Here is an 11706-nt window from a genome sequence, read left to right as displayed (position 1 = left end):
GGGATCATTTAAGACTTATCTAGATAGCCACATGAACAGACTGGGAATAGAGGGATACAAACGAATGGTCTAGTTGGGCACATGAGCTGCGCAGGCTTGGAGGGCCGAAGGGCCTGTTCCTGTGCTGTATTGTTCTTTGTTCATCCACCATGCACATTGGCAGCAGTGTATGGCATGTACAAGATGCACTGCAGCAACTCACCAACTCTCCTTCACAGTACCTTCCGGGTGGTGCTGATTGCAGGTTTTGAGAACAAGGGTAGCAGATGCATGGGAAAACCAGCACTTGCAAGCTCCCTTCCAAGACACTCACCATTGGAACCATATTACAGTTCCTTCACTGTCGCTGGTTAAAAATCCTGCAACTCCCTCCCTGACAGCACTATGAATATACCTACAACAGATGGTCTGCGGTGGTTCAAGAAGGTGGCTCACCACCACCTTCTCAAAGCAATTAGGGATGGGCAACAATTGCTGGCCTTGGCAGTGATGCCCACATCCTGTGAAATAATAAGATAGTTAATGAATGGAAACTGCAAGTCCATCATTGCATGAGGAATATTCATGAGGCAGTAGTGTAGTGATATTGTCGCTGGACTAGCAATCCAGAGAACCAGGGTAATGCTCTGGGGACCCAGGTTCAAATCCCAGCATGGTAGATGGTGAAATTTGAATTCAATAAAAATCTAGAATTAAAAGTCTAATGATGACCACAAAACCATTGACGTAAAAACCCATCTGGTTCACTAATGTCCTTTGGGGAAGGAAATCTGCTGTCCTTACCAAGGCTGGCCTACGTGTGACTCCAGACCCACAGCAATGTGGTTGACTTTTAACTGCCCTCAGGGATGGACAATAGATGCTGGCCCGGTCAGCGACGCCACCATCCCATGAATGAATAATGAAAAAGAAAGCTGGGGATACCACTCTTGGTCCTTATGTAGTCACTTGGGAAAACCACACATGCACTTTCTACGAGGACAAGATTGGGCTCGTCTGTAGTGTTCCTCGGATTGAAAACACACATGAAGAAAACCTGTCATCAATGGAACTGTGCCTTAGCATGATTAAGCATCTCAGGAGAGCAGTGAAGAAAATTGGAGTGGGCAAAGAGTGAGGAGCTTGGGACATAAGCACTGCTTCTGTAGTAACATTTAGATAGATTTTAAAAATAAGCCCAAGTTCAGACAGGGGAGTTTTGACTGCTTGCATTTTTATACCTTAGAGCTGCCTTATCAGCTCTGCAGGATATCCTCAAGGCTTCGCAGCTCATACATTACAGTTCAAGAGTAATATTGACAATCCATTGGGTTTTACAGTCATCACGTTGCTGCTGTTAAAATAAATGGAGAAAAAATTCCGCAGTGCCTTTAACTTCTGAGCTTGAATTCCTGGTCTGCTTTACCCTGCAGGGTGAAGCTTCGTGTCAGGAGCCCGGATTTGTGAAATACACCTTATTCCATAAGACCATAAGACATAGGAGCGGAAGTAAGGCCATTCGGCCCATCGAGTCCACTCCACCATTCAATCATGGTTGATTTCAACTCCATTTACCCGCTCTCTCCCCATAGCCCTTAATTCCTCGAGAAATCAAGAATTTATCAATTTCTGTCTTGAAGACGCTCAACGTCTCGGCCTCCACAGCCCTCTGTGGCAATGAATTCCACAGACCCACCACTCTCTGGCTGAAGAAATTTCTCCTCATCTCTGTTCTAAAGTGACTCCCTTTTATTCTAAGGCTGTGCCCCCGCGTCCTAGTCTCCCCTGTTAATGGAAACAACTTCCCTACGTCCATCCTATCTAAGCCGTTCATTATCTTGTAAGTTTCTATCAGATCTCCCCTCAACCTCCTAAACTCCAATGAATATAATCCCACGATCCTCAGACGTTCATCGTATGTCAGGCCTACCATTCCTGGGATCATCCGTGTGAATCTCCGCTGGACCCGCTCCAGTGCCTGTATGTCCTTCCTGAGGTGTGGGGCCCAAAATTGCTCACAGTACTCCAAATGGGGCCTAACCAGTGCTTTATAAAGCCTCAGAAGTACATCCCTGCTTTTGTATTCCAAGCCTCTTGAGATAAATGACAACATTACATTTGCTTTCTTAATTACGGACTCAACCTGCAAGTTTACCTTTAGAGAATCCTGGACTAGGACTCCCAAGTCCCTTTGCACTTTAGCATTATGAATTTTGTCACCGTTTAGAAAATAGTCCACGCCTCTATTCTTTTTTCCAAAGTGTACGACCTCGCACTTGCCCACGTTGAATTTCATCAGCCACTTCTTGGACCACTCTCCTAAACTGTCTAAATCTTTCTGCAGCCTCCCCACCTCCTCAATACTACCTGCCCCTCCACCTATCTTTGTATCATCGGCAAACTTGGCCAGAATGCCCCCAGTCCCGTCATCTAGATCGTTAATATATAAAGAGAACAGCTGTGGCCCCAACACTGAACCCTGCGGGACACCACTTGTCACCGGTTGCCATTCTGAGAAAGAACCTTTTATCCCAACTCTCTGCCTTCTGTCTGACAGCCAATCGTCAATCCATGTTAGTACCTTGCCTCGAATACCATGGGCCCTTATTTTACTCAGCAGTCTCCCGTGAGGCACCTTGTCAAAGGCTTTTTGGAAGTCAAGATAGATAACATCCATTGGCTCTCCTTGGTCTAACCTATTTGTTATCTCTTCAAAGAACTCTAACAGGTTTGTCAGGCACGACCTCCCCTTACTAAATCCATGCTGACTTGTCCTAATCCGACCCTGCACTTCCAAGAATTTAGAAATCTCATCCTTAACGATGGATTCTAGAATTTTGCCAACAACTGAGGTTAGGCTAATTGGCCTATAATTTTCCATCTTTCCATTCCATTCCTGGCGGCACAATGGTTAGCACCGCTGCCTCACAGCGCCAGGGATCCGGGTTCGATTCCTGGCTTGGGTCACTGTCTGTGCAGAGTCTGCACGTTCTCCCCGTGTCTGTGTGGGTTTCCTCCGGGTGCTCCGGTTTCCTCCCACAGCCCGAAAGACGTGCTGGTTAGGTGCATTGTCAGTGCTAAATTCTCCCTCAGTGTACCCGAACAGGCGCTAGAGTTTGGCGACTAGGGGATTTTCACAGTAACTTCATTGCAGCGTTAATGTAAGCCTACTCGTGACACTAATAAACTTTAATCTATTCTGCCAGGCTGACTGGCAATACATTCCAGTCAGTTTTGAATACTGCGCTAAAGGGTAAATAAAGGGTAATATACTGAGAAATCTTTCCGTACTTTTGCTTGTAACAAAAATCTTTCTTTCAATAATAACAGATTCAAAGCACTTGTCAGTTCTGATAAAGTGAATACAAGAGGGTAGTTACCTCTTCACAGGTCAACAACCACTGGTTTATCGAGCACAGGGGAGGCAAAGACCTAGTGGTATTATTAGTGCTAGATTATTAATCCAGAAACTCAGCTAATGTTCTGGGGGCCCAGGTTCAAATCCCACCACGGCAGATGGTGGAATTTGAATTCAATAAAAAAAAATATCTGGAATTAAAAATCTAATGATGACCATGAAACCATTGTCGATTGTCGTAAAAACCCATCTGGTTCACTAATGTCCTTTAGGGGAGGAAATCTGCCGTCCTTACCTGGCCTACATGTGACTCCAGACCCACAGCAATGTGGTTGACTCTCAACTGCCCTCGGGCAACTAGGGATGGGCAATAAATGCTGGCCAGCCAGCGACACCCATGTCCCACGAATGAATAAGAAAAAACATAGTCCAATGGCAAGAGACCAAAGAAAAAACTTAGAGAAAAAAACAACATGTGCAACATGAGAAGCTACGTCAGCTGGATTAGTGTTCATTGGTAGCACAGCTTAGACATAACATTAGAAAGGATTTATTTTCCCCAAAATATATATTGTTAACCTGCATGAAAAATATATATTGTTAACCAACATTAAGAATCCTTATTCCAGAGGACACTGCCATCTATGGAGCTGTGTCTTAACATGACTGAGCATCTCCGGAATGTAGGGGCAAAGTTTATTATACTGCAGCGAAGAAATTGGATCGAAACATTATTTCTACAGGATTTAGATAAATGATTATTTTTACAAAATCCCAACTTTAATGTGGGTTGTTTTGACTGCAAAACAGTTAAAGAAAGTATGTGCATTTATACCCTGTATTATCAGCTCTGCAGGAAGACCCAGAGTGCTTCAACAAGCAATGAGAAGTGTTGTTACAGTATAGTATTGACAACTCATTGGGAAATGCAGTTACAATTCTGCTGCTATTAAAAAAAATGGCGAGAAAAGTCTGTGGTGGCTCCATTTCATTCCCTTTTGATAAATCAGAAACATTGCATTTGTTGTCACATTCTGGACAGAGTCAGCATTCAAGGGTAGACTCCCGAATTGAGTTAAGTTTAAGTTTATTTATTAGTGTCATAAGTAGGCTTACATTAACACTGCAATGAAGTTACTGTGAAAATCCCCTAGTCGCCACACTCCGGCGCCTGTTCGGGTACGCTGAGGGAGAATTTAGCATGGCCAATGCACCCTAACCAGCACGTCTTTTGGACTGTGGGAGGAAACCGGAGCACCCGGAGGAAACCCACGCAGACACGGGGAGAACGTGCAGACTCTGCACAGACAGTGACCCAAGCTGGGAATTGAACCTGGGTCCTTGGCGCTGTGAGGGGGCAGTGCTAATCACCGTGCCGCCCCAGATTATAATGTCCAAAAGATAAGGTCAATTCTTAATTGACATACTCTCTCTCAGGCACAGAAATAATAATGGTACATTTATTAAGATCATGGCAAAGGGGTGGAAGCGCTGATTTTGATAACAGTTAACCTTTCTTACTTTCTGTCCAACTGATGCCGCTCTACATTTTTCTCCGAGTTTTGGTTTCACATGAAACAAATGCCTCACTGTTATCCGAAGTTAAATGTAACATCATTAAGTTCAAATCTACTTTTTTGGGTTCAGATATTGTGACTCAGTGTGACTCTCACACTGATGCTCCAAGAGATTTTTCAGTAAATATTTTTTCTTGAAAAAACATTTTTAAAAAAAGGTTCAAAGGAAATGTCTTTATTTCAATCTTGAATGTTAACCCACAGCTTTTATTTTTTTAAATTCTAAATTTCCTTCAAAGCGTGCTGTGTTATATCTGCGAGTTTGAAATGCTGAGAATGTCAGGAGCTAGATCCACGCGGTTAATTAACGAGGAGAAGATTCTGCACTGCCTGGCTATACGTGTCTGATTGAAATTACATTCCAGGAAGTGAAAATGTGCACATGACAGGTAAATAAAATTTAAAAAATACATGCATAATTGCAATCAGCAACATTATTCACAATAGAACAAAGCGGTTAAGTAAATTATATAGTATAAAAAGCTCAGTGAGCTTATCTTGTGCATCTGCTCACTGCAGTATCTGCCCTGTAAAGATTAAGCTGCTTTTAATTTAGCACCTTAGTTCATATTCCTGGACATTCCTGGCACTGAAACTTTGAGCTCCCTTATCCCAGGGACATACGCGAGAAACAGTATATACACACCAGTCTGCTGCTGGGAGCAGGAGCCAATTGTAGCTGTGTAAAATACTGAGAGTTAGCTCATGAATGACACCAAATTAAAATGGCGTCAATTCATAAAGTTTATTTATTAGTGTCACAAGTAGGCTTACATTAACACCTCAATGAAGTTACTGTGAAAAATCCTCTCGTCGCTACACTCTGGCGCCTGTTCAGGTACATTGAGGGAGAACTTAGCATGGCCAATGCATCTAACCAGCATGTCTTTTGGACTGTGGGAGGAAACCCACACAAACCCACAGGGCAGAACATGCAGACTCCGCACAGACAGTCACCCAAGCTGGGAATCGAACCCAGGTCCCCGTCGCTGTGAGGTAGCCGTGCTAACCACTGTGCTAAGATAAAATCTTAACAAATAATTCAGAAAAATATTGCCTTTATATCGTACTTCTACTACCACCATCTCTGGACATATAATTCTCATGTTGTTTAGCAATCCTAAGGCAGGCATATTGAATTGAAATACGTGTAAAAGCAAAATACTGAGGATGCTGGAAATCTGAAATAAAAACAGAAAATGCTGCATAAACTCAGCAGTTCTGGCAGCATCTGTGGTGAGAGAAACACAGTTAACGTTTCAAGTCCATATGTCCCTCCTACAGAACTGAAAAGGGATAGAAATGCAATGAATTACATAGTTGGAGAAGGGGAAGAAAGTAGAACAAGACACACAACAATGCAGAATCGCCGAGCAGAAACTGATAGTCAAGTTCCGCATGCATGAGGACAGTCTCAACCGGGATCTTGGGTTCATGTCACACCACAGGTAAGCCCCACCATTTGGCCTGAGCTTGCAAAATCCTACTAACTGTCCTGGCTTGAGACAAGTCACACCTCTTTAACCTGTGATTATCCCTCTCTCCACACATATTGTCTGTACCTGTAAAGACTTGATTACCTGTAAAGACTCGCATTCCAACCATTATCTTGCAACTGAGTCTCTGCCTATATATGTCGTGTTTGTGAACCCACCTCTCTATTCACCTGATGCTGGAGCGGCGCTCAGAAAGCTTGTGATTCCAAATAAACCTGTTGGACTTTAACCTGGTGTTGCGAGACTTCTTACTTATGAAATATATCAAGGGGAATAATGAAGGTTAAAAGATCTAAAATTGACTTTTAAGTTCTCAGGAAGTGGGTATCACCCTTGACAAGGTTATGGGAACCCTTCTCATTATTGTGATGCAGCTGACTAGCTTTCTAGGCTACTTTAGAGGGCAATGAAGGGTGACATTGGTGTGGGACTGAAGTCATCGATAGGCCAGACCAGGTAAAGACAGACACTGTCCTTCACTCATGAACTGGTTGGATTTCTTTCAATAGCTTCAACACTAACTTCAGGATTCAAATTCTCCATGTCAGGATTATTAGGCCATTCCCCTCAATTACAAGTCCAGTAACATCACCAGTACGTACCATGCAGAGAGCGGATTGTACTCACAGACCTCTCTCTTGGCAAAGAGACAATGCACCTCCCTAGTTCAAGTTTGGAACTAAAAAACTGAATATATTTTTTGCACATTATTTGACATAATTATGTGATGTTCATGCTTGGGTTCTGCATCCAAATCTTTTAGAATTCAGAATGCAGTGAAAGAAAGGTGTAGCTTAGGTAATGTTATTAATTCTGGAATAGCATTGGAAGGATGCCTGAGTAACTGGCCTGTTGTGTAAAATTATATCTCCTCTTTTGGAATAACTGATATACAGGAAAAAGGAAAGCATTTATTCTACAGTACAATGGACCCTAAACCATAAGCGCCACGTATTTAAAATATAAGAGCCAGAGTTTCATAGATTTCATTGAATCCCTACAATGCAGAAAAAGGCCATTCGGCCCATCAAGTCTGCACCGACTCTCCGACAAATCTTACCAAGACCCTATGCCTGTAACCCCACATATTTACACTGCTAATCCCCCTGACCTACACATCTTGGGACACAAAGGAACAATTTAGCATTGCCAATCCACCTAACCTGCACATCTTTGGACAGTGGGAGGAAACCCACACAGACACAAGGTGAGCGTGGAAACTCCACAGACAGTCACCCGAGGCCGGCATTGAACCCAAAGAGAGTCAAGGACAGGTTACCTGATCATGGAATTGCTCATAGCTTGGGCTGAAGGAAAAGAGATAGGACAAGTATTATTTAAAATAATTGCTGCACAGAACAGATCAACAGTCAAACATTTTCTTGGCAGGGACTCTAAAATATCTGCTGGAAGAAATGAATTCTGATTTTAAATGATCTGAATTAAACTTGTCCATAGAATCCCTACAGTGCAAAAGGAGGCCATTCGGCCCATCGAGCCTGCACTGACAACGATCCCACCCAGGCCCTATCCCTGTAACCCTGCTAATCGCCCTGACACTAATGGACAATTTATCATGGCCAATCCACCTAACTCGCATATCTTTGGACTATTAAATCTGTTAAAACACATGCACTTTGCACTTAACACGGTTTTAAAAAGCATGAAAATGTATATAAGTTCCCAGATGTACCCAGGCTGTACACCCCTAAGTATTTATATTTGTATGTATATATTAAATTAATGAATTATGGGATTGCCTTCTTACCAATATTATGATGGGAGCAACAGCATTAATATGCAATCTTTAATACATTAATACACATGGTTCACTAACATTCTTTAGGGAACGAAATCTGCTGGTCTGGCCTACATGTGACTCCAAAGCCACAGCAATGTAGTTGACTCTCAACTGTCCTCGGGCAACTAGAGATGGGCAATAAATGCTGGCCAGCTAGCGACACTCATGACCCACAAATGAATATAAAAAGAAACATAAAATTTTCAAAGTAGTTGAAGGAAAACATTTGTTCTGCTACATTCATCAAGCCACTGAGATGCTGCCAAGTTAGTAAGGTCACAATTAACACCATTTATAAATAGAAATACTCCTCTAAGTTGTTAAGCTTAGAAGAACAAGAACCAGGTTTTATGATAAACTGGACTCCAAGATAATATTAATGGAGTTTTATATCTTGTCAGCTACAACTGACACCAACTTTTACAGATGCACCATAAAAAGCATTCTTTCTGGTTGTATCACAGCTTGGTGTGGCTCCTGCTCTGCCCAAGACTGCAAGGAGCTACAAAAGGTCATGAACGTAGCCCAATCCATCATGCAAACCAGCCTCCCATCCATTGACTCTGTCTACACTTCCCGCTGCCTCGGCAAAGCAGCCAGCATAATTAAGGACCCCACACATCCCGGACATTCTCTCTTCCACCTTCTTCTTTCGGGAAAAAGGTACAAAAGTCTGAGGTCACGTACCAACCGACTCAAGAACAGCTTCTTAGCTGCTGCCGTCAGACTTTTAAATGGACATACCTTGCATTAAGTTGATCTTTCTCTACACCCTAGCTGTGACTGTAACACTACATTCTGCACTCTCCCATTTCCTTCTCTATGAATGGTATGCTTTGTCTGTATAGCGCGCAAGAAACAATACTTTTCACTGAATGCTAATATATGTGACAATAATAAATCGAATCAAAATCAGATCAAATACTGTTCACCCTTCTCATCAGAACTCCTTGTGTAGGAGATAGAAAAATGTTAGCTGTAAGTGAGAGGCAGCTCGCACAGCACAGTAAGGACTACCAAAGGGGCTCTCTGTTCTCACAACAGTCCCCATTATTATATTTAAAGACTAGAAAACACAGTTTACTTTCCAAATTAATCAAATTGCAGAGTGCTGCAGTGGGTCAAATGTCGAGACCACTTTCACCAAAAGGCAGACCTGAACTCGATAGGTTAATGGCTAATAATCAGCCACACACAGAATAAGAAGCTTTTAATGTCAGTTTATTGATGAAAAAGATTCCCCCCCCCCCCACCCCCTCCCGAGGTATGCTATTTTCTACATGTCAGGATTTACTATTCAACAAATGTTGGAACAAAACAATAAATGTTGACATATGCAGGGTGAGCTGTGGTTGTAGCTGGTTGGCAAGCATCCCATTTAATTTCTGAGGCAATTATCAGCACGTACTTAACACTGGAAAAAATACCAGAGTTGTAAGTGAACCCTCCATTCATATTTGCTCTTGCAAAGCAAAACTACATTATTTTATTATACAAACAATGGCTTTTTAAAGAAAATCGTCTTTACTCCGCACTGAATGCCTTATTAATGCCGTGTTCAACAAACTCATGGTTTTAAAAAAAAAATAAGATACGCAAACCCTCCTATCTTTGGCTATTGTAGATGCATCCACTAATTTCAGATTCGACATTTGAGAAGTGCCATTCTATCAAAATTCACTTAATGTGCAGGGATTGTTCCAGTAAAAACTCAGGCAAGTCCCAATAAAATGGAAGCTGAAAGCTTCCGCAATCTTCAAATGTACAAAATTGTTGCAACATTATTTACCATGCAAAACAATTAAGAATCAAAATACGAGTTTTGAACTTTCACTCAAATTCTAAGTTGCAGAGAGCCATGTTATCCCTGCAGGTGGCACTGCTGCTGAGTTTATAGGCTCCTTTGCCAACAGAATTGCTGTTGAACTGAGTGGTGCCACAACACACACTAGGGGCAGTACTGCAGCTGTTCGTAATATGGATGGATACTAAAAGCCATTTGCAAAATGTAGTGGTCACAATTTATCACTTCACCTTAAGAACATGCAACGGAGCAGATGATAAACTTAAACTAAACTTACAGTGTTCCAAGTCAAATATTTCCCTTCTCTTTTACCCTAAACGCATCTAATGTATTGTTCGGAGAGTTACGAAATCTTAAGAAGAAAATTAAACCCACCCCCCCCTACTGTTTATCAGTTTCAAGACGAGGCACTTAAAGTACACATATAAATACAAGCTGACAATAACAGCGTAATTTAAAAAAAAACTTTTCTCTTGTTAATAAATTAAACAGTCTTTATAAGGCAATTTCCTGTAGACATTTGGTTCGTAGAACTGCACTGCGCAGGGATCCAGAGGCAAGCTGGGACAGAGCAATTCTCGTTGTAGATGCAGGCAGAAGCGTCACGTGAACAGAAGTAATTCTGGAGAGAACCAAAAGAGGACGTTAGAAGGTAGACACGTTTTGTCAAATAATAATGGCAAAATCCTCACGTATGACTAAGTTCTTCATCATTATAGAGGAATGACATCACCAAGTCTAATACGTCAATGCAAAATTAGTTCAAGGTTCATTTAATAACACAAAAGTTGAAACCACCAGTAACTTAAAATTTGTAAAGTGGCACTTCAGTTCAAAGGTGCTTAAAACGGAATATTAAGCAGTAAGTAATAAGAGGGATTATGGTCAGGCGGTGGGAGGCCATTGTTAAAAAGGCCAAATCACAGCAGAAGACAGAGGTTTTTAAAATATATTTGAAGGAAGTGAGTTAGAGTGGCTTCAGAGGAGTGTTTGAGAGATGGGGTCAGTATATAGAGTAGAGGGAGACGGGTAACTCGAGGAAATGGACCAGTCAATGAAGGAGGAGTCTAAGATTTCAGGGGGAAAAAAAAAGCATTTCAGTGTAAAAATTTAATTCCAGTGGGATGAGATTTCAGGAATATGAACAGGGTTGTAGACAATTAGAAACTTAAATGAGATCTAAGGGGATTGATAGGAATGGCAAAGGGCGAGATGCAGAAGCTGGTGGAGTAAAGACATCGGCTGAGATGAGACCTGGTGAAGACTGTCATCTGTCGTGGTTTGGGTGGTGGAGTGGCAGGCAGTGAATTTTGACAAGAGTGGCAGGGGAGGTGATGGCCTAGTCATATTATCGCTAGGCTATTAATCCAGAAACTCAGCGAATGTTCTGGGGACCCGAGTGCGAATCCCACCACGGCAGATGGTGGAATTTGAATTCAATAAAAAGAAATCTGGAATTAAGAATCTAATGATGACCGTGAAACCATTGCCGATTGTCAGAAAAACCCATCTGGTTCACTGATATCCTTTAAGGAAGGAAATCTGCAATCTGGCCGACATGTGACTCCAGAGCCACAGCAATGTGGTTGACTCTGAATTGCTCTCTGAACAAGGGCAACTAGGGATGGGCCAGCGATGCCCATGTCCCATGAATGAATTTTTAAAAAAAGATGGTACAGTGGTTAGCACTG

At 42.1% G+C, this 11706-nt stretch overlaps 1 protein-coding gene across 2 annotated transcripts in view; it reads right to left on the bottom strand.

Moving 5' to 3' along the window:
- Positions 1 to 9407: 9407 nt before the first annotated feature.
- Positions 9408 to 11706, bottom strand: part of ptpn11b (protein tyrosine phosphatase non-receptor type 11b) — a 149889-nt gene continuing 147590 nt past the window's right edge. The window contains exon 16 of one of the 2 annotated variants that reach the window (XM_078238742.1): positions 9408 to 10637. The gene's annotated coding sequence lies outside the window, so the exon portion shown is untranslated. The remainder of the gene's footprint in view (positions 10638 to 11706) is intronic. The other variant, XM_078238743.1, reaches the window with a different exon arrangement.

The sequence above is a fragment of the Mustelus asterias genome, chromosome 22, assembly GCF_964213995.1.
Source record: "Mustelus asterias chromosome 22, sMusAst1.hap1.1, whole genome shotgun sequence".
NCBI classification, from domain to species: Eukaryota; Metazoa; Chordata; class Chondrichthyes; order Carcharhiniformes; family Triakidae; genus Mustelus; species Mustelus asterias.
Note: the sequence above shows the minus strand (reverse complement) of the source record. Positions and strands in the feature narration are given on the sequence as shown.